Here is a 13,891-nt window from a genome sequence, read left to right as displayed (position 1 = left end):
AGCACCTAAGTGTTTTGCACACTTCCATCATTGGCCTATAAGTGGGCTATATTTGGATTATATTTGTGCTACATTTGGGCTCTTTTGTTCTCTGGTGACCATCTTGCGAGACTTATTTGGTATGAAGTTCCCTAATCTCCTCATTTACTGCAGTATCCTCAGTAGAAAATGCTTTCAGTTTACCACTTCGATTCCATCAGGATGGTGGTCAGATGTGTCACACCTTTGGCATAAGCTAGATGTTAGTGCTCTAGTTGTTCTTTAGAACTCTCTGGGAGGCTGCAGTAGAACACAAGGGAATCAGCCGACAGGCTGCTCCTGTAGGAAGTACAACAGGAAGATATTTTAGAACTCACTTAAAACATGTCCTAATTTTTCTTTCTACAGCACTAAGGGCCATATTTATACTTTTCGACGCACAACTGCGCCAACGCAGTTGTGCGTAAAAAAATCTAACGCCGGCTAACGCCATTCTGAAGCGGCATGCGGGCGCCGTATTTATTCAATGACGTTAGCCGGCGGCGCTGCCTGGTGTGCGTCAAAAAAAATGACGTACACCAGGCAGCGCCGGCGTAGGGGAATATGGAGCTTGGGCGCCAAAAAATGGGGCAAGTCAGGCTGAGGCAAAATTATCGCCTCAACCCGATTTGCGCCATTTTTTTCGACTCCCAACCCCCATTGAAATGACTCCTGTCTTAGCAAAGACAGGAGTCATGCCCCCTTGCCCAATGGCCATGCCCAGGGGACTTCTGTCCCCTGGGCATGGTCATTGGGCATAGTGGCATGTAGGGGGGCACAAATCAGGCCCCCCTATGCCACAAAAAAAAATAATAATAATAATACTTACCTGAACTTACCTTATGTTCCCTGGGATGGGTCCCTCCATCCTTAGGCGTCCTCCTGGGGTGGGCAAGGGTGACAGGGGGGGTCCCTGGGGGCATGGGAGGGCACCTCTGGGCTCCTTCCGAGCCCACAGGTCCCTTAACGCCTGCCCTGACCAGACACTAAAAAAACGACGCAAAAGCGGCTGGACGTCATTTTTTTTGACCCGCCCACTCCCGGGCGTGATTTTTGCCCGGGAGTGTAAATACGGCGCACATGCCTCGGAGTCAATTTTTTAGACGGGAACGCCTACCTTGCATATCATTAACGCAAAGTAGGTGTCCGCGCTAAAAAGTGTCGCAAACTCCATGGACTTTGGCGCTAGACGCGTCTAACGCCAGAGTATAAATATGGAGTTAGTTTTGCGTTGGATTTGCGTAAAAAAAAACGACGCAAATCCGGCGCCAACGGAGTATAAATATGCCCCTGGGTATTATTTCTATGACAAAATGAACCCCCTCATTTTCTTCCTTCCTAAATTAAATGATTTAGGTTTTACCAGTTTGATTCAATCAAGATGGCTTCAGGTCTGCCACAATTTTGTCATAGCTAAGTCTGTAAGTGCTCTAGTTGTTCTTACGAACACTCTGGGATGCTGTAGTAGAACACAAGGGAAAGAAAGTCTTGATTTTATTAAAGACACGGAGGCGAGTATTATGCTATCTTTTTTGCATTTACTTTAATAGCAGCCAAGATAAAACTACAACTCCCAGCATTCCAGGCTGGAGAACTACAAAACGTTGTCATAAAGGAAAAACTACCAATCACATGAAGGTACTACTATAAATGACTTGACTGGAAGTAACAATTCCTCTTTTCTTGCTTGAGCAGTTAATAGACTCAAAACAAAGGATATATGAGCATAACAATAGAAAATGCCAAAAGAATGGTAAAAAGGTTTTTGAAACAGCTTATAACTTGTAGAGTCTTAAGGTTGAGGTCCAGGTCATTGATACCAGCTTTGTGATCGTTCATATGCATGACGGTGGAAATAGGAGAAAAAAGACGGGAATGTTGAATGCGTGAACCTCCTTCCTACGACGTCTGGTTAGAAGCGACAACTGTATCTAAGTAAAATAGAGGGAGGGTTAAAACATATGCATGGGGGGGATAATACTCGCCTCCGTGTCTTTAATAAAATCAAGACTTTCTTTCCCTAGAAGCTAAGAAAATCTCCATTTTATTACAATACCTGAAGGCTCCTGTTATGCTAGTTTAAAGCATAGCAACTATGGAATTGGCAACATGAGAAACAGGTTTACAATAAAAAGTTCTAAAAGTTTGACCTATTAGCCGATTTGAGAATGTCATCTAGACTCAATCCAGCCCAAAAGGCTTTAGATGCCATTGCACCTCTGGTAGAATGGGCTCCGAAAACAGAGGTATTAATGCCCGCCAAATTCATGATACATTTAACCCAACGGGCTAGAGTAGTGGAAGAGGCAGGGTTATGAGGATTTTTAAAAGAGATGAGGAGTTGAGTTTCCGATGGCTTTCTCAAATCTTTTTGTCTTTGAAATATACTCTCTCTAACAACTTCCAACAGACAGTTTTGGATTGTCAGGAAATAAGGATAGAACACCTACATTGCATTTGTTTTAGTTCTTCTGCGAACCCGAAAGAAAACACCAGAAGAAGTATACTGTACCGATGAAACATCTAAAGCTTTGACATCTGAAATGAGTTTTAAAGAAACTAAACATAAAAGTACAGTGAGTTTCGCAGAAAGAAATTTTAGCGATAAACCGGAATTAACAGGTAGATTAAGGAAAAATTGTAGAATAACATTTACATCCTACATAGAATTATACTTTGGTAAAGGTTTAGAAAATCATACTCCCTTTAAAAGACGACATTTCAATGGCTGTTCCCTGACAGGTTAGCCATTCACTCTATTGTGTTCAGCTAAAATTGCACATCTATATGTATTAAGTGTTCTATAAGCTCTCCCTTGAGAGGCTAAGGAAGCTAGAAAATTAACAATTAAAGTTATTTCTGCTAAAAAGGAATCAGCACCCCTGTCCATGGACCAATTATCCCGCACTCTCTAGGCTGCTTTGTATGCTTTGGATGTACCAGGAGCCCAAGCCTGCTGGGTGAACTGAGCAGCTTCTTGCGTAATTCCTGAGGTTCTCCAGGAAGACCCGAAACCATCCATGCCAATAACCATAAGAATTGACTGGTGTTTAGATTGTGAGGTACACCCTGGGTGTTCTGAAGTAGTGAAGGGAACTGAGGTAGAAGAACTGGGTATTCTATTGATAACTCCAGAGCTGAAGGGAACCAAGGCTGACCTTACCAAAAAGGGGTGATCAATAAAACCTTCGCTCGTTGGCGTCAAATCGATGCCAGGACTCGGATATCATAATGAAGAGAGGAAATGCATAACCTTCCTGGTTGGACCAATCCTGAAGAAAGGCATCTGTAGCTAAGGCTTGTGGGTCTGGTCTCCAACTGTAAAAAGCAGGAAGTTGGCTGTTCAAACGTGAAGCAAAAAGGTCCACTGAGAAAGGACCAAATCTAGAAGAAAGCTTTTTGAAAATTGAAGTGTGAAGATACCAATCGCTGGAGTCTCGAAGATACCCGGAACGCAAATCGGCTATAGTGTTTATGTTTTCCGGATGATATTCCACTTGAACAGATATCTGTTTCTGGAGACAAAACTCCCAAAGACTTTTGGCCAGTTCGGCCGAAGGTTTGGATTTTCTGCCTCCTAGATGATTTATATATCGAACCACTGATAGGTTGTCCATTCGAAGGAGTGTGGAACAACTTACTCTGTCCTTGGCAAAAGTTCAGATCGCAAAGGAACCTGCAAGAATCTCTAAATAGTTGATGTGCAACAATAACTCCTCCTTTGACCATACGTCGCCAGTCGAGAACTGACCACATCTTGCGCCACAACCACTCCAACTTGCATCGGATTCTAAGACAACATCTGGTGCTGTAGAGGAAACTGCTTTCCTGTTCCATGCTTTTAGATGGTCTAGCTACCACAGGAGTTCCACTTGAGAATCTTGATCTAGCATGATGAGGTCTCCATAACCAAGACCCTTTCAAAGATGTTGGATTTTTAGTCATTGAAGAGCTCGATAATGAAGAGGGCCAGGAAAAATAACCTGAATAGAAGCTATTAGACCTATTATGTGAGCTAACTTCCTGAGAGTTAGAGCTGATTGGTTCAAAACCTGGACAATCTCTTTCTTTATATGAAAAACTTTTTCTTTTGGAAGCTGAAGAATCGAATTGTCTGAGTCTATTATGAATCCTAGAAACTCTATCTGACGATAGGGATTCAAATTTTACTTTTCTTTGTTGATGATAAAACCCAAATTCTGAAGGAGGGATACGAAGTATGACAGATGATTGATCAAAACCAGCCTGTCTTGGTGTAGTAAGAGAAAGTCATCTAAATAAGCCAATAATCTGAACACTTGTGCTCTGATATGAGTTATGACTGGTTTCAGTACCTTGGTGAAGCACCAAGGAGCGGAAGAGAGTCCAAAGGGAAGGCTTTTGAACCATTAAAAAGTGTCTTCCCACTGAAACTGAAAAAACTTCCTGAAGGAATGGTGGATCAGGATCGAAAGATATGCGTTCTGGAGATCTAGGCGTAACATCAAATCTTTCTCTAACAAGGAAACTCTGAGATGTAGAATATTCTCCATCTTGAAATGGTGATACACAATGTAGTTGTTGAATGACTTCAGATTTATGACAGGACGGAATTTTGGGGGGGGGGGGGGTTTCGGACTAAAAACAAAATACTTATAAAACCTGAAGGATGAGGGGACATACTTCTATTGCCTGTTTGTGAAGGAGGGTTTGGATCTCTTGTGTTAAAAGAGTTTTCTGCTCCTTTGAAAATGAGAGGGTTTTTGGAAGAGACTCTTGAACTGGGGTCACATAGAGCTGTATACAATAACTGGTTACAGTTTGCAGAACCCACGAGCCTTGTCAATGGACACATATGTGGCTACATACTTGCTGAGTTCTTTTATAAATGAGTCTCAAAAAATCAAGCTATTAGCTTCTTGGCCAGCTTCCTTTGTAGCCTAATTGCTCAACTTGGGATCGATCTTTAGAAGCATACTTTTGCGTCTATCTTGTGCTATGGCCGAGTTGGCATTACCTAAAAGGCATATCGCTCTCTGAGCCCACTTAGATAAAACTACTGGATCGACTTTGATGCCCTCAATCTTAGCTTCTTCAGCTAAATCTAAAATTCTTGTCAGAGGACCAGAAAGGTCTAATAATCTGTCCTGGCAATTGGTCCATGGTCTGGGATCTTTCCCAAATTTGGTAAAGAACAAAGGCATTTTAAGATCTGTTGATGAGGTGGCAGTGATGTTATTAGGCAAGGCAGGTCTAGGACACTCGGAACGTAGTCTGCTGCGTGAAAATTTGTCAAGAGGTTGTTTTAATTTATTAGAGACATATTTGAGAAATGCGTGGCTACATGCTCACAAGGAGACCACTCTGTGGAGTGCGGGAGACAGATAAGCGTAGGATCAAACACCGGTTGACCTGAAAAATCCAGAATTGTGTCAGTATTATTCCCAATTCAATAAGAGATGTTTTATGCCTCTTCTCCACAGGCTCTGACCAGATCAATATGTCTGGATCATCATTATCCTTGCTGGAATCACCCATATCATCCTCTGTGTCTCATAACTGGGTTATTTCAATAGGAAACCTTTGTTTAACAGAAGTGCCAGGCTCAGAAAAAGATTGTAGCGAAGGAGAGTCATTAGGTGAAACCGAATTGTCTGCCACCTGTTTTTTGGCCTTTTTTGAACTAGTAACTGAGGTATCATTGGCCAATAATTTTTTCATGGAATTCTCTAATATCTTAGAAAAATCAGTCATAGAATTTGACACAGCCTTGTGTACAGAATCTTTGATAAATAATCCAAATTATCTTTAAAGAATTGAGCCTCTTCTTCTTCAGAAAGAATTTCCATTTTAATAAAAATATAAGTGCAAAAACCACCATATCATAATAAACAATATGAAAAGACTACTAGATAGAGTACAAAGAACTTGCAAAATGGCAGCCATTTTGTACGATCTCTAGGATCTCTACATAACTTACTACTTCCACTCCAGTTTATGCAACAGTAGAGAAAATGTAGGACTTTGGAGGGGTTAAATATATTATTCCCACTCCGAACTGCACAACAGTAGGGAAGCTGTTGCACTTTGGCGGGGTTACATTTGCTATTCCCACTCCAATCTGTGAAAAAGCAGGGGAGGTTTTGGACATCGGAGGGGTTAAATTTACTACTCCCACTCTAGTCTGTGCAACAGTAAGGAAAGCGTTGGACTTTGGAGGGGTTACATTTACTATATGCACTCCAGCCTAAGCAAGGGTTGGTTAACTACTTCACTTCAAAGACGTTGCATATTTAAATACCCCTTTTCATTTAGAAAAAAATATAAAACGCTTAATATAAACATTATTACTTTACATAAAATATATACTTAAAAAAAATAACAAATTTACAAAGTTCGTAAACAATGTAAGAATTAATTTTCAATTAAAAAATAATGGTTATTTAATAAGTGCTTAACTTTCCAGCCTACAACCCAACAAAGCAACCCACATCTAAAATATAATTAAAATACGTATAATACTATTTATATAATTGCTAATCAATTACATAACTAATAATAATTAAATATTACTTAACTAACTACCCTATATCCCTACAAACCCAGCAGCCCACACCTAAAATATTAATAAAATATATGAGTACACAATTTACATAATTATTAATCAATTAAATATTTAACTATACATTAATAATTATTTAATTATCACTTAATTAACTTCCCATCCTATACCCCTAAAAACCTAGCAACCTACAACAAAATATAACTATAATAAATCAGTATTAATAATGCACATAATTAATAATCAATTCAACAATTAATACTAAATTTAAAATTAATTGGTTATTATTATTTAACTTCCCACTCTATACCCATACAAACCCAGAAGCCTGCACCTAAATGATAACTAAAATATATTTTTATCACACAAGTTACATAATTAATAATCAAGTAAATAATTAATGGTAAATTAAAAAATGCTAATTATTACCGAATTGACTTCTCACCCTAGACCCCTATAAAAGTAGCAACCCAAACCTTAAATATAAGTGAAATAAATCAGTTTTACATAATATATATAATTAATATCAATCACATACTTCCTTCAAAATTAATTGATCAATAATTAATTATTACTTAACTAACTTCCTGCCATATCCTCCAACAAGCCCAACAACCCGCTACAACACTATTCACTAGTATTAGAAATGAAACTGAACATTCTGAATCACTTAAAATTACAAACTATATTTAAAAAAATGAATAGCAAATATACAAACAGTAACTCATAAAATTAATATATGAACTAAAATACATTAACATAATTTGAAAAAACAATATTTTTACAACTATAGTAAAGAAAATTATATTAAAAGCAACAATATTCTTAACAACAATTTTAGTTACGTGAAAAAAATGATACTCTTGATGGTGTTTCTGCATCACAATATTTTTCTATCACAATAATTTTTCACCGATATTCACAACTCCATATTGTGTCCCAATACCAGTCTAGCACCAGGACCATAAAAGCTGGGGGATTTTGTTCTGGCTAATCAGTAGCCATCTTCAAGGAATTGCTGCTGACCTCCGATGTGAGGCCAAGACCCCTCAATTTTTAAAAGCTGCACCATGTCTCCCGACCTGGGAGAGTCGTCAGAGTGTGGATTGGTCACCAAAGATGGACACTAGCCCTCACCAAAGGAAACCACTAGTCCTGGTGTGACCAGAGACTGGTAGCCAATCTACGCTGGACATCTGCTGGCTCAAAGAGGACTTCGAGGGACAGTGACTAGTGTGGACAAAGTTGAGCCCCCTCAACCGTGGACTGAGGAACAACTCCAGGAAGATCTCGGTCAACCGCACAGCACCTAAAGCATCTTTCAGCATCCTGTATGCTCAGCACCAGGCCCATTCCATTGAAGTCTATGGAGATCCTGCATACCGTGTGGAACTGGACTCAAGACTGCTCTGGTGACCAGGTAACTGTCCAAATACTCCTTACTGGCCCCCTGACCTTCTCCCTGTCAGAACTGGTTGCCCAATCTCTTCCAAACTTTGCAAAAGTTTATAAATCTTACAGTGCCAATGCTTGTTTGCTCTTTGGACTATAAAGTTGAGATTTACGTTTTATTCAGAAAAACTATATCTCCAGAAATCCTCTAGAGAGTTTTGCTAATCTTGGTGTCTAAGAATTCTTTAAAAAAATATATTTTTATAATTTGGTGTCAGATTTCTTACATGTTCAAGCTACAACCACCCAGGGTTGAGCTGGAGGTTTTACAAATGAGCCTGACTGGACACAAGATGCTTTCGTGAGTGAATTACACTGTGAGGCCTCATACCCACACCATATAATGCACCACAATCCTCACAATACCTCTCTCTAGTAACACTCTTGCACCGTACTCACCATTGTCAATGTCTCCCTCATTCAATGGGTCCTCCCAGAAGCTTTCAAAACAGGCTTGATCCTCCCATTTCTAAAGAAACCTATAACTGACTATGAAGAACTTGAGCAACTACCAGCCTGTCACATACATACATTTATTGACATGATCACTGAAAAAGCAATCTATGTTCAACTCCAAGATTAAATTAATGCTAACAATCTCCTGCATACCTACCAGTGTGGCTTCAGGTCAATCGGCAGCACAGAAACTGCTACCTTACGCATCTTATTAACAGATTTAGATTACTTCTGCTTCCCGATACTGCTGAGCCTCTAAGGTGGCTTTACTACAGTCAACCATCTCATCCTCATACACACCTGGAGTCTCGAATGGGAATATCCAGAAGTGTCATTCACTGGTTCTCCTTATACCTTTCAACCGACACCAGCTAGTCCACATTTAGACCTCCAGGACCAAAAGATCCCTATTAATTTCAGAGTCCCCCAGGGTTCTATAGGGGTGCAAGCCCCTGATAGGAAGGCCAAACAGGATGTGAGCCCAAAGGCTAGCTTCAAAGGCAATGCTACCATTGAATGGTAAACAAGGGACATACACAAGAAGGGCTTCTCTTTGGGTCCTGTAGACAAATTGGCATTGAGGACAAAGAGGAGTAAGCTACAGCCAAACCATTTTTTCCATGGGCCTGTAGCCTCCAGGTAGCCAAACCTCTGGGGTGGGCTAGGAATCTCCAAACACAAAAAGTAGGGTTCGGCCATGTTGGGAGCGGTCAGAAAGGTGAATTCTAGACAAGCTAGATGCCACACTTCACAGATAGTCTTTGTACTCTTGCATCTGGATGGTGGTAACACTCTTCTCCGGGCCTTCCAGACTCCACACTGGCACCACTGAAGGGCATCCTATGTACTGCAGCATATCTCATCTATGGCCAAAAGAAATATGATCATATCACTCCCATCCAGATGGAACTCTAATGACTTCCCTTGAACGAATGCACAACCTTCAAAACCAACTTTATAATTTGCAAAGCCATCACAACCAGCACCACAGCCATCGTACAGACTTGCTCGCCATCTCTGGGGTCTCTAGGCACACCTGCAGCAAAGACACCATCAGGCTGTAGACTAAAAAGTGTAGAAAAGGAAAGAGTTGAAGATGCATCTCTTTAAAGAACACTACCTCACAATGCATTAACACCACACCACCTCTCCTGTTACTTGTTGTGCATGACCCTGTACAGCACTCAGCAGACTTCTGGCTAGGTTTGCACTATGGAAAAACTGAATACTTACATCCATACATACATTTGCTGGTTTCAGCTTTTTCAAGAAGGAATAGGTTTTGGACATCACAACAAGTGTTCCAGATGCAACACAATGATGGAGTAGGCTGCACTGAGAATTTCTTTTTATATCATGCATCAATGCATAGACCAAAAATAAAAAAGAGATAGAAGAAACGCTTGAATTATTTGCAGACCCTGGCTATCACACAGGTTACATCCCTGTCCACTGTTTTTCACCCGCAATGCTTTCAAAGAAGAGCCTTCCCATATCAATCAATCAATCAAGCAGGATTTATAAAGCGTGGCTAATCACCCGATAGGGTATCCAGGCACTTGCAGGTCCCAGAGGCTTATTCGGACAGCCAGCTTCTGAGGGCCATTCAGAATTCCAGAAGTGAGGTGATGGTCCGGAGGTGCGTCGGGAGGCTTTTCCAGGTTTTTGCTGCGACGTGGGAAAAGGAGCATCCTCCACTTCTGCTTCGGTGGAAGCAGATCAACCTTGGTTGTGTTCCTACAAGAACAGTCCAGCCAAAACTGGCAAACTAGGTCCCCTCCAGATGGGAACACACGCAACCAAAAACAGTTTTGGTCTAATTAGGCCTCGAGAGGGAGATAGAGGCCTTCATTATGACCCTGGTGGCCGTGGACCGCCGCCAATTTGGTGGTCCGGCAGCCACATTATGACCGTGGCTTTACCTCCATGGTCGGACCACCAGCACCACTTTTCGGCCACCCAACGGTCTGGCGGTGCTGGTGGTTCCAATCTGCCAGGGCAACGCTGCCCCGGGGATTACGACCCTCCGCCCTCTCTGCCGACGTTTACATGGCGGTTGCCCCGGAATGTAAAGGATGGCGGAGACGGGGTGCAGGGGGCCCCATGGGGGCATCTGCACTGCCCATGCACTTGGCATGGGCAGTGCAGGGGCCCCCATGGCCAGCCCTATCGTGCTTTTTGCAATCAGTGAAAAGCGCAACGGGTGCTGGTACACCCTACGCACTTCAACAGTCAATATAGTGGGCTGTTTCCCGCTGGGCCAGTGGGAAACTCTTAATAGGGGCTGGGGGAAGGGGACCACACTGGCCGTAACCCGACAGCTGGAGCATGGGAGGGCGGCCTTTTCAGCCTGCCAAAATCACAATGAGGGGCATAATTGTTTGCAGAGTGAGCATAAGACCCCTGTTTGGGCATATCTGTTGCATTAGGGTGTCTACTATGTCGAGAGGGGGCTTGGCCTGGAGGTTTGGGTTGCACTGTTCCTACTGGGGCAGGATGCAGGCTGATTTGCATCTGGCAGGCTCCTGTCTGCAGTAACATGGTCTGCAAAAAACATAATGGACTGCGGAGCAGCCTTGAATGATTACAAATGCATGAGACTAATGCAAGCTGTTTTCCTCAATGTGGTGCTCTAAGCATGCTGGGTATTTCCAGATATGGGTCCCATGCTCAATATGTACTAGGACTCATCGTGCACCCTATTGATGAGGCACAAACAAGCTGAAAATGGTCTGGGGTCGCTTGCTGTCATTCATAGGGGACGTGTCCTAGCAGTTCACACTGAACTGTTCCTACGGCAGATGGATCAATGCTGATTTGCATATTGCTGGTTCCTGTCTAAAGTGTTATGATTGCCAAAAAATCTACTAGGATGTGACCCGAGTATTTACCAGTGGCTGAGAATAATTAAAAAATGTCACCCATCACTTTTTCCCCAGTGCATAGTTCTTCTTCTAGCATCTATCCCAGTGCATTATGGTACTTAAAGATTATTATAGTTGCTTGGTGGAAATGCCAGTTCATTTATTGGTCGGCAAAGCAGGGAAAAAAAGTGGGTATAGTAGTGTAATGGTTCCAAGTTGAGTTATGTAATATACATGGGCAATACTGTGTCCAAGTTAATGTACTATAGTATACTTAATATAAGGTGATTATAATAGTAATGTCACACATGAGGTCATTCATGATGTGACTTGAGATACCATTAGTGATGTCATCAATTATGTCATTAGTAATGTAATGTGTGAAGCCAATGGGCAGTGCATGGGGTGGGTGCAATTTATGCTTAGTGTGTGTCTAATCATAACTAGTAAATTTCAGGAATATTTTTCCACTATAATTTGTAACCATAACTGAACTTTAACATTTTGCTTTTAAGAAAATTTCAGAAATGTTTTAAAGATATGTTGATGTGTTATGACTAAATCTAACCATCACACTACCTTTTAAAACAAACGTTTATGTGCTGTGACCAAACCTAACTATCAAACAACTTAAACTGTTTTTGTCAGTTTATTCGGGGGGTTTCTGATGACATATACCACATTCGAATGTCTTGCACTCTAACCCACTGTGCGGACCAACCCATATTGCGAGCAGTCTTTAATGATGTGCAAAGAGTATTTCCAAAGGGCCTAGCCTTTGGCTAGACTGGTCCTTTCACCCGCCTCACACTGATCAACGACAGTCACCAACAGGACATTAACTGCCACAGGGGTATACACCTTGGAGCCATTATTCCTAATTACTACACACTATCTGTCTGGCAGTGTTAAAAATGCAAGTCTGCAAACACTAAATACCATGATGTTCATTGAAATAAACATCATAGTAAACATCAACATCAGCTGCAGCTCGGGTGTGTGAGGCCTTTCCCTGCTGCACATAACCTTTGAGTGTTCGCAGCTATAGTTGGCATGGAGGGACAACGTCCGGTGTGCACTGCCTCATCAGATGCAAACTTTTATGAGGTTGTTCCAGCAAGGTCCAAGAATCAAAAGAAATGTTTGCAAACTCCTTGAGCACATTCAGAGTTTGTGGACTTGGATATGGGCACCTATGATCAGTGCAATATCATCTGATTTTTTTTTTAATATTCATGCGGTGGGAGTCAGCCCCACTTATGCTTGGGAGGCAGAATGTGCTCACACTGCCCCCTTATTAGACCTACACAAAAATGTTCTTGGCACGGCCAACAAATCAAAACCTTCAGATTCAGGGAGCTGGTCTGAATTTGTGAACCAGAAGCAGACAAGAGAAAATTATACCTCATTCAATGGGATTTGTTTATTTCTTAAATTTGGATCCACTGGCATTTCACTAACCCAGGTTCACTGATGATTACTATAACGTAATACTTTGAAGTCCACCCAACACCTTTTTGTAACACTCATTTCTCAAAAAGTATTGAACAGCTTTAAAGAAAATCAAACAAAGAAACTCCTCAAAGTAACACCTCAACTTCATGGCCTATTGTAATTCTATGCAGTAGTATTTTCTGCAAAAGAGAGCAACATTTTCTATGGGAGTTAAATGATTAATGATTATTTTTCTCCTTCACTTTTTTCACCGTCCCTGCCCTTGGATGGGATCTACATAAAAATTCATATGAAATGGAGAATTTTCTCCCTTTGTCCACTGCAGATTTGCACACAAGCCACTCTTCGATTGGCTAGCCATCACTGAAAAACTTCTGTTGCAGCATTCAGTGATGGAAAACCTAAACACCAATAGGGTATAAGGGGACAGGGTGAGCCTAACATGTCCCCCATGCCCTTGCAGAGTGCTCAGATGGGCCATTCAGCGTTAAAATCAATAGTTAAAAAATATATTTGTTGGGGTTCATGAACCCTGTGCTGGATTCATGAATACAGGGCTCTTTGTGGGGTCTCCAGATTTGTTAATTCCAAAGACAAATATTTTGAACAGAATTTGCTGCACTACATCTGGCTTGGGCACTGGGCCAGGCAATGCAGGCAAGCCACCCTGTGCGCAGTCAAAGGCAGGTCACCCACAGCATGTTAGGCACAGACAATGGTCTGGCCTTAGGCCAGACTATGGCCATTCCCCTGTCCAGCAGGGGTTGGCTGCAGGATGCGGTTATATGCAGCATATAATCAAAAAAAGGCAACAATTCACTGGAAAAAACAAAGATTGAAGTGAAGTTATAGGTAGCTTTGATTATAACACCCCATTGTAAGGTTAAATAAAATCTCAGAAACTCACTTTAAAATCACAATTAAAGTGCAGTTGTACTTATACATTAAATATGAAGAAACACTGAAATTCAAAAGTTATCATTAGGATCATAGTAACTCCCACAACAGCCACGCAACACTTACTCAAACCAACAAGAAGGATTCATCGTCATCTCTTTCAAAGTGGTAAGGGTAATGTGATCTGTGGGAGTAGTAGAAGCATTTG

Source organism: Pleurodeles waltl, chromosome 3_1, assembly GCF_031143425.1.
Source record: "Pleurodeles waltl isolate 20211129_DDA chromosome 3_1, aPleWal1.hap1.20221129, whole genome shotgun sequence".
Classification (NCBI taxonomy): domain Eukaryota; kingdom Metazoa; phylum Chordata; class Amphibia; order Caudata; family Salamandridae; genus Pleurodeles; species Pleurodeles waltl.
This window is presented reverse-complemented; position numbering follows the sequence as displayed.